Here is a 13,572-nt window from a genome sequence, read left to right as displayed (position 1 = left end):
AGCTTGCTCTGTCCACTCCACGCATTGACCTGGTATTGCAGTATTTCCAGGACCGGTGCACCCTTTCCTTATGTGTTGACTAAAAGCAGATTCCAAAAGTGTTTTTTGTCTTTGCTATTGTTTCTGTCTTTCTGAAGGGATCTCCCCTTTTAATCCCATTATTTCAACACCTGTTGGACAATGCATGAGTGATAATGAGCTCATTGATTAAATGCAATTAATGAATAGATTGCCACCTCTTGTTGTGTGTCGTCTGTGTTTCTGTGTTTCCGGCATTTCACATTGGAACACCTCATTCACCTTCCTTGTCTTCTCTCCGCCCTCCCTTTTAGGTAAGTTAAAGAGCTGCACCTGAGCCAGCCACTGATTGATTGATTGATTGATTGATTGATTGATTGATGCAGCACAACAGTCAAATAGTGGAGTGGAGTAGGGCAACAGCAAACAGCCAATAAAGCAGCCCGCCCGCTCGCCTGCCCGCCACAATGGACCTACCTGTGTACACTAGATGGATGTGATGGAATGTACTGTCGTCCCTACATTTCAAGAAGAAGTAAGAATTACAGTTGCAACAAAGCCTTGCTTGCCTACAAAGAGAGCAGCAATTTGGATTTGTTACTATGTTACCTAGAAGAATAACAAACTGTGCAAGGATGGAGGTTGTAGGAGCAAGGAGAAGTTGTCTGTAAAGTTGGTGGATGCCTATTTTCCATTTTGCAGTCCCTCGTCTCCCTCTTGTGGCCTCCTGGAGGCAACTAGCTGTGCAAAAAAAAGACAGCCTGGCGGCCGGCTGTTGCAGTGTTGCCCTCTCAGGCAACACTGAGTGACTGACTGAGCCTCACCGTCTTATATAAAGTTCAGACGGAACTTTGCACGTGTCATAGTGGAGCCCTCAGGATTCCAGAGCCAGCTTTCTGACATCATAATGGGGCCTCAGAGATAAAAGCCTGGGCCCAGGCAGTGTTGGTCAGTGCTGCTCAGCAGGCAGCACTGGACTGGACTGGATTACAGCTGATACAAGGTGTGAAGGAACAAGGGGTGGCTGTGGGCATGCACTTGCTGCCGCTGCCAGTGTTTATCTGCATGGCAGCAGGGCATTTGGGCGTTGCCAGGAAGGCGTTTTTATGTAGATTCCTCCTCTTTCAGCACTGCATTGTGGTGCAAGCAAAAGAAGCAAATCCTGTCTGGCTTCCTCTCCGGCCTTTATTCACCTCCCGTGTAGCTGTGAGTGTGTGAGCCTGCAGGGCCCCATGGAATTGCCTAGAAGTAGGCTGAATCGCTGCAAGGGCTGAACAGCAGTATCGGGCAGGCTCGGGCAACGCGCGGCCCGTTCGGGTTATCGCTTCTCGGCCTTTTGGCTAAGATCAAGTGTAGTATCTGTTCTTATCAGTTTAATATCTGATACGTCCCCTATCTGGGGACCATATATTAAATGGATTTTTAGAACAGGGAGATGGAAATAGAGCTTGCTCTGTCCACTCCACGCATTGACCTGGTATTGCAGTATTTCCAGGACCGGTGCACCCTTTCCTTATGTGTTGACTAAAAGCAGATTCCAAAAGTGTTTTTTGTCTTTGCTATTGTTTCTGTCTTTCTGAAGGGATCTCCCCTTTTAATCCCATTATTTCAACACCTGTTGGACAATGCATGAGTGATAATGAGCTCATTGATTAAATGCAATTAATGAATAGATTGCCACCTCTTGTTGTGTGTCGTCTGTGTTTCTGTGTTTCCGGCATTTCACATTGGAACACCTCATTCACCTTCCTTGTCTTCTCTCCGCCCTCCCTTTTAGGTAAGTTAAAGAGCTGCACCTGAGCCAGCCACTGATTGATTGATTGATTGATTGATTGATTGATTGATTGATTGATTGATGCAGCACAACAGTCAAATAGTGGAGTGGAGTAGGGGAACAGCAAACAGCCAATAAAGCAGCCCGCCCGCTCGCCTGCCCGCCACAATGGACCTACCTGTGTACACTAGATGGATGTGATGGAATGTACTGTCGTCCCTACATTTCAAGAAGAAGTAAGAATTGCAGTTGCAACAAAGCCTTGCTTGCCTACAAAGAGAGCAGCAATTTGGATTTGTTACTATGTTACCTAGAAGAATAACAAACTGTGCAAGGATGGAGGTTGTAGGAGCAAGGAGAAGTTGTCTGTAAAGTTGGTGGATGCCTATTTTCCATTTTGCAGTCCCTTGTCTCCCTCTTGTGGCCTCCTGGAGGCAACTAGCTGTGCAAAAAAAAGACAGCCTGGCGGCCGGCTGTTGCAGTGTTGCCCTCTCAGGCAACACTGAGTGACTGACTGAGCCTCACCGTCTTATATAAAGTTCAGACGGAACTTTGCACGTGTCATAGTGGAGCCCTCAGGATTCCAGAGCCAGCTTTCTGACATCATAATGGGGCCTCAGAGATAAAAGCCTGGGCCCAGGCAGTGTTGGTCAGTGCTGCTCAGCAGGCAGCACTGGACTGGACTGGATTACAGCTGATACAAGGTGTGAAGGAACAAGGGGTGGCTGTGGGCATGCACTTGCTGCCGCTGCCAGTGTTTATCTGCATGGCAGCAGGGCATTTGGGCGTTGCCAGGAAGGCGTTTTTATGTAGATTCCTCCTCTTTCAGCACTGCATTGTGGTGCAAGCAAAAGAAGCAAATCCTGTCTGGCTTCCTCTCCGGCCTTTATTCACCTCCCGTGTAGCTGTGAGTGTGTGAGCCTGCAGGGCCCCATGGAATTGCCTAGAAGTAGGCTGAATCGCTGCAAGGGCTGAACAGCAGTATCGGGCAGGCTCGGGCAACGCGCGGCCCGTTCGGGTTATCGCTTCTCGGCCTTTTGGCTAAGATCAAGTGTAGTATCTGTTCTTATCAGTTTAATATCTGATACGTCCCCTATCTGGGGACCATATATTAAATGGATTTTTAGAACAGGGAGATGGAAATAGAGCTTGCTCTGTCCACTCCACGCATTGACCTGGTATTGCAGTATTTCCAGGACCGGTGCACCCTTTCCTTATGTGTTGACTAAAAGCAGATTCCAAAAGTGTTTTTTGTCTTTGCTATTGTTTCTGTCTTTCTGAAGGGATCTCCCCTTTTAATCCCATTATTTCAACACCTGTTGGACAATGCATGAGTGATAATGAGCTCATTGATTAAATGCAATTAATGAATAGATTGCCACCTCTTGTTGTGTGTCGTCTGTGTTTCTGTGTTTCCGGCATTTCACATTGGAACACCTCATTCACCTTCCTTGTCTTCTCTCCGCCCTCCCTTTTAGGTAAGTTAAAGAGCTGCACCTGAGCCAGCCACTGATTGATTGATTGATTGATTGATTGATTGATTGATTGATTGATTGATTGATTGATTGATTGATTGATGCAGCACAACAGTCAAATAGTGGAGTGGAGTAGGGGAACAGCAAACAGCCAATAAAGCAGCCCGCCCGCTCGCCTGCCCGCCACAATGGACCTACCTGTGTACACTAGATGGATGTGATGGAATGTACTGTCGTCCCTACATTTCAAGAAGAAGTAAGAATTGCAGTTGCAACAAAGCCTTGCTTGCCTACAAAGAGAGCAGCAATTTGGATTTGTTACTATGTTACCTAGAAGAATAACAAACTGTGCAAGGATGGAGGTTGTAGGAGCAAGGAGAAGTTGTCTGTAAAGTTGGTGGATGCCTATTTTCCATTTTGCAGTCCCTTGTCTCCCTCTTGTGGCCTCCTGGAGGCAACTAGCTGTGCAAAAAAAAGACAGCCTGGCGGCCGGCTGTTGCAGTGTTGCCCTCTCAGGCAACACTGAGTGACTGACTGAGCCTCACCGTCTTATATAAAGTTCAGACGGAACTTTGCACGTGTCATAGTGGAGCCCTCAGGATTCCAGAGCCAGCTTTCTGACATCATAATGGGGCCTCAGAGATAAAAGCCTGGGCCCAGGCAGTGTTGGTCAGTGCTGCTCAGCAGGCAGCACTGGACTGGACTGGATTACAGCTGATACAAGGTGTGAAGGAACAAGGGGTGGCTGTGGGCATGCACTTGCTGCCGCTGCCAGTGTTTATCTGCATGGCAGCAGGGCATTTGGGCGTTGCCAGGAAGGCGTTTTTATGTAGATTCCTCCTCTTTCAGCACTGCATTGTGGTGCAAGCAAAAGAAGCAAATCCTGTCTGGCTTCCTCTCCGGCCTTTATTCACCTCCCGTGTAGCTGTGAGTGTGTGAGCCTGCAGGGCCCCATGGAATTGCCTAGAAGTAGGCTGAATCGCTGCAAGGGCTGAACAGCAGTATCGGGCAGGCTCGGGCAACGCGCGGCCCGTTCGGGTTATCGCTTCTCGGCCTTTTGGCTAAGATCAAGTGTAGTATCTGTTCTTATCAGTTTAATATCTGATACGTCCCCTATCTGGGGACCATATATTAAATGGATTTTTAGAACAGGGAGATGGAAATAGAGCTTGCTCTGTCCACTCCACGCATTGACCTGGTATTGCAGTATTTCCAGGACCGGTGCACCCTTTCCTTATGTGTTGACTAAAAGCAGATTCCAAAAGTGTTTTTTGTCTTTGCTATTGTTTCTGTCTTTCTGAAGGGATCTCCCCTTTTAATCCCATTATTTCAACACCTGTTGGACAATGCATGAGTGATAATGAGCTCATTGATTAAATGCAATTAATGAATAGATTGCCACCTCTTGTTGTGTGTCGTCTGTGTTTCTGTGTTTCCGGCATTTCACATTGGAACACCTCATTCACCTTCCTTGTCTTCTCTCCGCCCTCCCTTTTAGGTAAGTTAAAGAGCTGCACCTGAGCCAGCCACTGATTGATTGATTGATTGATTGATTGATTGATTGATTGATTGATTGATGCAGCACAACAGTCAAATAGTGGAGTGGAGTAGGGGAACAGCAAACAGCCAATAAAGCAGCCCGCCCGCTCGCCTGCCCGCCACAATGGACCTACCTGTGTACACTAGATGGATGTGATGGAATGTACTGTCGTCCCTACATTTCAAGAAGAAGTAAGAATTGCAGTTGCAACAAAGCCTTGCTTGCCTACAAAGAGAGCAGCAATTTGGATTTGTTACTATGTTACCTAGAAGAATAACAAACTGTGCAAGGATGGAGGTTGTAGGAGCAAGGAGAAGTTGTCTGTAAAGTTGGTGGATGCCTATTTTCCATTTTGCAGTCCCTTGTCTCCCTCTTGTGGCCTCCTGGAGGCAACTAGCTGTGCAAAAAAAAGACAGCCTGGCGGCCGGCTGTTGCAGTGTTGCCCTCTCAGGCAACACTGAGTGACTGACTGAGCCTCACCGTCTTATATAAAGTTCAGACGGAACTTTGCACGTGTCATAGTGGAGCCCTCAGGATTCCAGAGCCAGCTTTCTGACATCATAATGGGGCCTCAGAGATAAAAGCCTGGGCCCAGGCAGTGTTGGTCAGTGCTGCTCAGCAGGCAGCACTGGACTGGACTGGATTACAGCTGATACAAGGTGTGAAGGAACAAGGGGTGGCTGTGGGCATGCACTTGCTGCCGCTGCCAGTGTTTATCTGCATGGCAGCAGGGCATTTGGGCGTTGCCAGGAAGGCGTTTTTATGTAGATTCCTCCTCTTTCAGCACTGCATTGTGGTGCAAGCAAAAGAAGCAAATCCTGTCTGGCTTCCTCTCCGGCCTTTATTCACCTCCCGTGTAGCTGTGAGTGTGTGAGCCTGCAGGGCCCCATGGAATTGCCTAGAAGTAGGCTGAATCGCTGCAAGGGCTGAAGAGCAGTATCGGGCAGGCTCGGGCAACGCGCGGCCCGTTCGGGTTATCGCTTCTCGGCCTTTTGGCTAAGATCAAGTGTAGTATCTGTTCTTATCAGTTTAATATCTGATACGTCCCCTATCTGGGGACCATATATTAAATGGATTTTTAGAACAGGGAGATGGAAATAGAGCTTGCTCTGTCCACTCCACGCATTGACCTGGTATTGCAGTATTTCCAGGACCGGTGCACCCTTTCCTTATGTGTTGACTAAAAGCAGATTCCAAAAGTGTTTTTTGTCTTTGCTATTGTTTCTGTCTTTCTGAAGGGATCTCCCCTTTTAATCCCATTATTTCAACACCTGTTGGACAATGCATGAGTGATAATGAGCTCATTGATTAAATGCAATTAATGAATAGATTGCCACCTCTTGTTGTGTGTCGTCTGTGTTTCTGTGTTTCCGGCATTTCACATTGGAACACCTCATTCACCTTCCTTGTCTTCTCTCCGCCCTCCCTTTTAGGTAAGTTAAAGAGCTGCACCTGAGCCAGCCACTGATTGATTGATTGATTGATTGATTGATTGATTGATTGATTGATTGATTGATTGATTGATTGATGCAGCACAACAGTCAAATAGTGGAGTGGAGTAGGGGAACAGCAAACAGCCAATAAAGCAGCCCGCCCGCTCGCCTGCCCGCCACAATGGACCTACCTGTGTACACTAGATGGATGTGATGGAATGTACTGTCGTCCCTACATTTCAAGAAGAAGTAAGAATTGCAGTTGCAACAAAGCCTTGCTTGCCTACAAAGAGAGCAGCAATTTGGATTTGTTACTATGTTACCTAGAAGAATAACAAACTGTGCAAGGATGGAGGTTGTAGGAGCAAGGAGAAGTTGTCTGTAAAGTTGGTGGATGCCTATTTTCCATTTTGCAGTCCCTTGTCTCCCTCTTGTGGCCTCCTGGAGGCAACTAGCTGTGCAAAAAAAAGACAGCCTGGCGGCCGGCTGTTGCAGTGTTGCCCTCTCAGGCAACACTGAGTGACTGACTGAGCCTCACCGTCTTATATAAAGTTCAGACGGAACTTTGCACGTGTCATAGTGGAGCCCTCAGGATTCCAGAGCCAGCTTTCTGACATCATAATGGGGCCTCAGAGATAAAAGCCTGGGCCCAGGCAGTGTTGGTCAGTGCTGCTCAGCAGGCAGCACTGGACTGGACTGGATTACAGCTGATACAAGGTGTGAAGGAACAAGGGGTGGCTGTGGGCATGCACTTGCTGCCGCTGCCAGTGTTTATCTGCATGGCAGCAGGGCATTTGGGCGTTGCCAGGAAGGCGTTTTTATGTAGATTCCTCCTCTTTCAGCACTGCATTGTGGTGCAAGCAAAAGAAGCAAATCCTGTCTGGCTTCCTCTCCGGCCTTTATTCACCTCCCGTGTAGCTGTGAGTGTGTGAGCCTGCAGGGCCCCATGGAATTGCCTAGAAGTAGGCTGAATCGCTGCAAGGGCTGAACAGCAGTATCGGGCAGGCTCGGGCAACGCGCGGCCCGTTCGGGTTATCGCTTCTCGGCCTTTTGGCTAAGATCAAGTGTAGTATCTGTTCTTATCAGTTTAATATCTGATACGTCCCCTATCTGGGGACCATATATTAAATGGATTTTTAGAACAGGGAGATGGAAATAGAGCTTGCTCTGTCCACTCCACGCATTGACCTGGTATTGCAGTATTTCCAGGACCGGTGCACCCTTTCCTTATGTGTTGACTAAAAGCAGATTCCAAAAGTGTTTTTTGTCTTTGCTATTGTTTCTGTCTTTCTGAAGGGATCTCCCCTTTTAATCCCATTATTTCAACACCTGTTGGACAATGCATGAGTGATAATGAGCTCATTGATTAAATGCAATTAATGAATAGATTGCCACCTCTTGTTGTGTGTCGTCTGTGTTTCTGTGTTTCCGGCATTTCACATTGGAACACCTCATTCACCTTCCTTGTCTTCTCTCCGCCCTCCCTTTTAGGTAAGTTAAAGAGCTGCACCTGAGCCAGCCACTGATTGATTGATTGATTGATTGATTGATTGATTGATTGATGCAGCACAACAGTCAAATAGTGGAGTGGAGTAGGGGAACAGCAAACAGCCAATAAAGCAGCCCGCCCGCTCGCCTGCCCGCCACAATGGACCTACCTGTGTACACTAGATGGATGTGATGGAATGTACTGTCGTCCCTACATTTCAAGAAGAAGTAAGAATTGCAGTTGCAACAAAGCCTTGCTTGCCTACAAAGAGAGCAGCAATTTGGATTTGTTACTATGTTACCTAGAAGAATAACAAACTGTGCAAGGATGGAGGTTGTAGGAGCAAGGAGAAGTTGTCTGTAAAGTTGGTGGATGCCTATTTTCCATTTTGCAGTCCCTTGTCTCCCTCTTGTGGCCTCCTGGAGGCAACTAGCTGTGCAAAAAAAAGACAGCCTGGCGGCCGGCTGTTGCAGTGTTGCCCTCTCAGGCAACACTGAGTGACTGACTGAGCCTCACCGTCTTATATAAAGTTCAGACGGAACTTTGCACGTGTCATAGTGGAGCCCTCAGGATTCCAGAGCCAGCTTTCTGACATCATAATGGGGCCTCAGAGATAAAAGCCTGGGCCCAGGCAGTGTTGGTCAGTGCTGCTCAGCAGGCAGCACTGGACTGGACTGGATTACAGCTGATACAAGGTGTGAAGGAACAAGGGGTGGCTGTGGGCATGCACTTGCTGCCGCTGCCAGTGTTTATCTGCATGGCAGCAGGGCATTTGGGCGTTGCCAGGAAGGCGTTTTTATGTAGATTCCTCCTCTTTCAGCACTGCATTGTGGTGCAAGCAAAAGAAGCAAATCCTGTCTGGCTTCCTCTCCGGCCTTTATTCACCTCCCGTGTAGCTGTGAGTGTGTGAGCCTGCAGGGCCCCATGGAATTGCCTAGAAGTAGGCTGAATCGCTGCAAGGGCTGAACAGCAGTATCGGGCAGGCTCGGGCAACGCGCGGCCCGTTCGGGTTATCGCTTCTCGGCCTTTTGGCTAAGATCAAGTGTAGTATCTGTTCTTATCAGTTTAATATCTGATACGTCCCCTATCTGGGGACCATATATTAAATGGATTTTTAGAACAGGGAGATGGAAATAGAGCTTGCTCTGTCCACTCCACGCATTGACCTGGTATTGCAGTATTTCCAGGACCGGTGCACCCTTTCCTTATGTGTTGACTAAAAGCAGATTCCAAAAGTGTTTTTTGTCTTTGCTATTGTTTCTGTCTTTCTGAAGGGATCTCCCCTTTTAATCCCATTATTTCAACACCTGTTGGACAATGCATGAGTGATAATGAGCTCATTGATTAAATGCAATTAATGAATAGATTGCCACCTCTTGTTGTGTGTCGTCTGTGTTTCTGTGTTTCCGGCATTTCACATTGGAACACCTCATTCACCTTCCTTGTCTTCTCTCCGCCCTCCCTTTTAGGTAAGTTAAAGAGCTGCACCTGAGCCAGCCACTGATTGATTGATTGATTGATTGATTGATTGATTGATTGATTGATTGATTGATTGATTGATTGATGCAGCACAACAGTCAAATAGTGGAGTGGAGTAGGGGAACAGCAAACAGCCAATAAAGCAGCCCGCCCGCTCGCCTGCCCGCCACAATGGACCTACCTGTGTACACTAGATGGATGTGATGGAATGTACTGTCGTCCCTACATTTCAAGAAGAAGTAAGAATTGCAGTTGCAACAAAGCCTTGCTTGCCTACAAAGAGAGCAGCAATTTGGATTTGTTACTATGTTACCTAGAAGAATAACAAACTGTGCAAGGATGGAGGTTGTAGGAGCAAGGAGAAGTTGTCTGTAAAGTTGGTGGATGCCTATTTTCCATTTTGCAGTCCCTTGTCTCCCTCTTGTGGCCTCCTGGAGGCAACTAGCTGTGCAAAAAAAAGACAGCCTGGCGGCCGGCTGTTGCAGTGTTGCCCTCTCAGGCAACACTGAGTGACTGACTGAGCCTCACCGTCTTATATAAAGTTCAGACGGAACTTTGCACGTGTCATAGTGGAGCCCTCAGGATTCCAGAGCCAGCTTTCTGACATCATAATGGGGCCTCAGAGATAAAAGCCTGGGCCCAGGCAGTGTTGGTCAGTGCTGCTCAGCAGGCAGCACTGGACTGGACTGGATTACAGCTGATACAAGGTGTGAAGGAACAAGGGGTGGCTGTGGGCATGCACTTGCTGCCGCTGCCAGTGTTTATCTGCATGGCAGCAGGGCATTTGGGCGTTGCCAGGAAGGCGTTTTTATGTAGATTCCTCCTCTTTCAGCACTGCATTGTGGTGCAAGCAAAAGAAGCAAATCCTGTCTGGCTTCCTCTCCGGCCTTTATTCACCTCCCGTGTAGCTGTGAGTGTGTGAGCCTGCAGGGCCCCATGGAATTGCCTAGAAGTAGGCTGAATCGCTGCAAGGGCTGAACAGCAGTATCGGGCAGGCTCGGGCAACGCGCGGCCCGTTCGGGTTATCGCTTCTCGGCCTTTTGGCTAAGATCAAGTGTAGTATCTGTTCTTATCAGTTTAATATCTGATACGTCCCCTATCTGGGGACCATATATTAAATGGATTTTTAGAACAGGGAGATGGAAATAGAGCTTGCTCTGTCCACTCCACGCATTGACCTGGTATTGCAGTATTTCCAGGACCGGTGCACCCTTTCCTTATGTGTTGACTAAAAGCAGATTCCAAAAGTGTTTTTTGTCTTTGCTATTGTTTCTGTCTTTCTGAAGGGATCTCCCCTTTTAATCCCATTATTTCAACACCTGTTGGACAATGCATGAGTGATAATGAGCTCATTGATTAAATGCAATTAATGAATAGATTGCCACCTCTTGTTGTGTGTCGTCTGTGTTTCTGTGTTTCCGGCATTTCACATTGGAACACCTCATTCACCTTCCTTGTCTTCTCTCCGCCCTCCCTTTTAGGTAAGTTAAAGAGCTGCACCTGAGCCAGCCACTGATTGATTGATTGATTGATTGATTGATTGATTGATTGATTGATTGATGCAGCACAACAGTCAAATAGTGGAGTGGAGTAGGGGAACAGCAAACAGCCAATAAAGCAGCCCGCCCGCTCGCCTGCCCGCCACAATGGACCTACCTGTGTACACTAGATGGATGTGATGGAATGTACTGTCGTCCCTACATTTCAAGAAGAAGTAAGAATTGCAGTTGCAACAAAGCCTTGCTTGCCTACAAAGAGAGCAGCAATTTGGATTTGTTACTATGTTACCTAGAAGAATAACAAACTGTGCAAGGATGGAGGTTGTAGGAGCAAGGAGAAGTTGTCTGTAAAGTTGGTGGATGCCTATTTTCCATTTTGCAGTCCCTTGTCTCCCTCTTGTGGCCTCCTGGAGGCAACTAGCTGTGCAAAAAAAAGACAGCCTGGCGGCCGGCTGTTGCAGTGTTGCCCTCTCAGGCAACACTGAGTGACTGACTGAGCCTCACCGTCTTATATAAAGTTCAGACGGAACTTTGCACGTGTCATAGTGGAGCCCTCAGGATTCCAGAGCCAACTTTCTGACATCATAATGGGGCCTCAGAGATAAAAGCCTGGGCCCAGGCAGTGTTGGTCAGTGCTGCTCAGCAGGCAGCACTGGACTGGACTGGATTACAGCTGATACAAGGTGTGAAGGAACAAGGGGTGGCTGTGGGCATGCACTTGCTGCCGCTGCCAGTGTTTATCTGCATGGCAGCAGGGCATTTGGGCGTTGCCAGGAAGGCGTTTTTATGTAGATTCCTCCTCTTTCAGCACTGCATTGTGGTGCAAGCAAAAGAAGCGAATCCTGTCTGGCTTCCTCTCCGGCCTTTATTCACCTCCCGTGTAGCTGTGAGTGTGTGAGCCTGCAGGGCCCCATGGAATTGCCTAGAAGTAGGCTGAATCGCTGCAAGGGCTGAACAGCAGTATCGGGCAGGCTCGGGCAACGCGCGGCCCGTTCGGGTTATCGCTTCTCGGCCTTTTGGCTAAGATCAAGTGTAGTATCTGTTCTTATCAGTTTAATATCTGATACGTCCCCTATCTGGGGACCATATATTAAATGGATTTTTAGAACAGGGAGATGGAAATAGAGCTTGCTCTGTCCACTCCACGCATTGACCTGGTATTGCAGTATTTCCAGGACCGGTGCACCCTTTCCTTATGTGTTGACTAAAAGCAGATTCCAAAAGTGTTTTTTGTCTTTGCTATTGTTTCTGTCTTTCTGAAGGGATCTCCCCTTTTAATCCCATTATTTCAACACCTGTTGGACAATGCATGAGTGATAATGAGCTCATTGATTAAATGCAATTAATGAATAGATTGCCACCTCTTGTTGTGTGTCGTCTGTGTTTCTGTGTTTCCGGCATTTCACATTGGAACACCTCATTCACCTTCCTTGTCTTCTCTCCGCCCTCCCTTTTAGGTAAGTTAAAGAGCTGCACCTGAGCCAGCCACTGATTGATTGATTGATTGATTGATTGATTGATTGATTGATTGATTGATTGATGCAGCACAACAGTCAAATAGTGGAGTGGAGTAGGGGAACAGCAAACAGTCAATAAAGCAGCCCGCCCGCTCGCCTGCCCGCCACAATGGACCTACCTGTGTACACTAGATGGATGTGATGGAATGTACTGTCGTCCCTACATTTCAAGAAGAAGTAAGAATTGCAGTTGCAACAAAGCCTTGATTGCCTACAAAGAGAGCAGCAATTTGGATTTGTTGCTATGTTACCTAGAAGAATAACAAACTGTGCAAGGATGGAGGTTGTAGGAGCAAGGAGAAGTTGTCTGTAAAGTTGGTGGATGCCTATTTTCCATTTTGCAGTCCCTTGTCTCCCTCTTGTGGCCTCCTGGAGGCAACTAGCTGTGCAAAAAAAAGACAGCCTGGCGGCCGGCTGTTGCAGTGTTGCCCTCTCAGGCAACACTGAGTGACTGACTGAGCCTCACCGTCTTATATAAAGTTCAGACGGAACTTTGCACGTGTCATAGTGGAGCCCTCAGGATTCCAGAGCCAGCTTTCTGACATCATAATGGGGCCTCAGAGATAAAAGCCTGGGCCCAGGCAGTGTTGGTCAGTGCTGCTCAGCAGGCAGCACTGGACTGGACTGGATTACAGCTGATACAAGGTGTGAAGGAACAAGGGGTGGCTGTGGGCATGCACTTGCTGCCGCTGCCAGTGTTTATCTGCATGGCAGCAGGGCATTTGGGCGTTGCCAGGAAGGCGTTTTTATGTAGATTCCTCCTCTTTCAGCACTGCATTGTGGTGCAAGCAAAAGAAGCAAATCCTGTCTGGCTTCCTCTCCGGCCTTTATTCACCTCCCGTGTAGCTGTGAGTGTGTGAGCCTGCAGGGCCCCATGGAATTGCCTAGAAGTAGGCTGAATCGCTGCAAGGGCTGAACAGCAGTATCGGGCAGGCTCGGGCAACGCGCGGCCCGTTCGGGTTATCGCTTCTCGGCCTTTTGCCTAAGATCAAGTGTAGTATCTGTTCTTATCAGTTTAATATCTGATACGTCCCCTATCTGGGGACCATATATTAAATGGATTTTTAGAACAGGGAGATGGAAATAGAGCTTGCTCTGTCCACTCCACGCATTGACCTGGTATTGCAGTATTTCCAGGACCGGTGCACCCTTTCCTTATGTGTTGACTAAAAGCAGATTCCAAAAGTGTTTTTTGTCTTTGCTATTGTTTCTGTCTTTCTGAAGGGATCTCCCCTTTTAATCCCATTATTTCAACACCTGTTGGACAATGCATGAGTGATAATGAGCTCATTGATTAAATGCAATTAATGAATAGATTGCCACCTCTTGTTGTGTGTCGTCTGTGTTT

At 47.7% G+C, this 13,572-nt stretch overlaps 9 non-coding genes across 9 annotated transcripts; all 9 read left to right on the top strand.

The window, feature by feature from the left end:
* The first annotated feature begins 1,338 nt into the window (after positions 1-1,338).
* Positions 1,339-1,529, top strand: LOC142709627 (U2 spliceosomal RNA). Its single transcript, XR_012869094.1, has one exon. It is a non-coding gene; the product is annotated as a U2 spliceosomal RNA (small nuclear RNA).
* A 1,284-nt stretch (positions 1,530-2,813) lies between these two features.
* LOC142709626 (U2 spliceosomal RNA) lies at positions 2,814-3,004 on the top strand. Its single transcript, XR_012869093.1, has one exon. It is a non-coding gene; the product is annotated as a U2 spliceosomal RNA (small nuclear RNA).
* A 1,304-nt stretch (positions 3,005-4,308) lies between these two features.
* LOC142709625 (U2 spliceosomal RNA) lies at positions 4,309-4,499 on the top strand. The gene has a single exon (XR_012869092.1). It is a non-coding gene; the product is annotated as a U2 spliceosomal RNA (small nuclear RNA).
* Positions 4,500-5,783: 1,284 nt separating this feature from the next.
* LOC142709624 (U2 spliceosomal RNA) lies at positions 5,784-5,974 on the top strand. Its single transcript, XR_012869091.1, has one exon. It is a non-coding gene; the product is annotated as a U2 spliceosomal RNA (small nuclear RNA).
* A 1,300-nt stretch (positions 5,975-7,274) lies between these two features.
* Positions 7,275-7,465, top strand: LOC142709622 (U2 spliceosomal RNA). Its single transcript, XR_012869090.1, has one exon. It is a non-coding gene; the product is annotated as a U2 spliceosomal RNA (small nuclear RNA).
* Positions 7,466-8,741: 1,276 nt separating this feature from the next.
* On the top strand, positions 8,742-8,932 carry LOC142709621 (U2 spliceosomal RNA). The gene has a single exon (XR_012869089.1). It is a non-coding gene; the product is annotated as a U2 spliceosomal RNA (small nuclear RNA).
* A 1,300-nt stretch (positions 8,933-10,232) lies between these two features.
* Positions 10,233-10,423, top strand: LOC142709620 (U2 spliceosomal RNA). The gene has a single exon (XR_012869088.1). It is a non-coding gene; the product is annotated as a U2 spliceosomal RNA (small nuclear RNA).
* Positions 10,424-11,707: 1,284 nt separating this feature from the next.
* Positions 11,708-11,898, top strand: LOC142709619 (U2 spliceosomal RNA). Its single transcript, XR_012869087.1, has one exon. It is a non-coding gene; the product is annotated as a U2 spliceosomal RNA (small nuclear RNA).
* A 1,288-nt stretch (positions 11,899-13,186) lies between these two features.
* On the top strand, positions 13,187-13,377 carry LOC142709632 (U2 spliceosomal RNA). Its single transcript, XR_012869099.1, has one exon. It is a non-coding gene; the product is annotated as a U2 spliceosomal RNA (small nuclear RNA).
* Positions 13,378-13,572: the final 195 nt, after the last annotated feature.

Source organism: Rhinoderma darwinii, unplaced genomic scaffold (assembly GCF_050947455.1).
Source record: "Rhinoderma darwinii isolate aRhiDar2 unplaced genomic scaffold, aRhiDar2.hap1 Scaffold_4176, whole genome shotgun sequence".
Classification (NCBI taxonomy): Eukaryota; Metazoa; Chordata; class Amphibia; order Anura; family Rhinodermatidae; genus Rhinoderma; species Rhinoderma darwinii.
The sequence above is the reverse complement of the archived record's forward strand: the minus strand, read 5'-3'. Positions and strand labels throughout refer to the sequence as shown.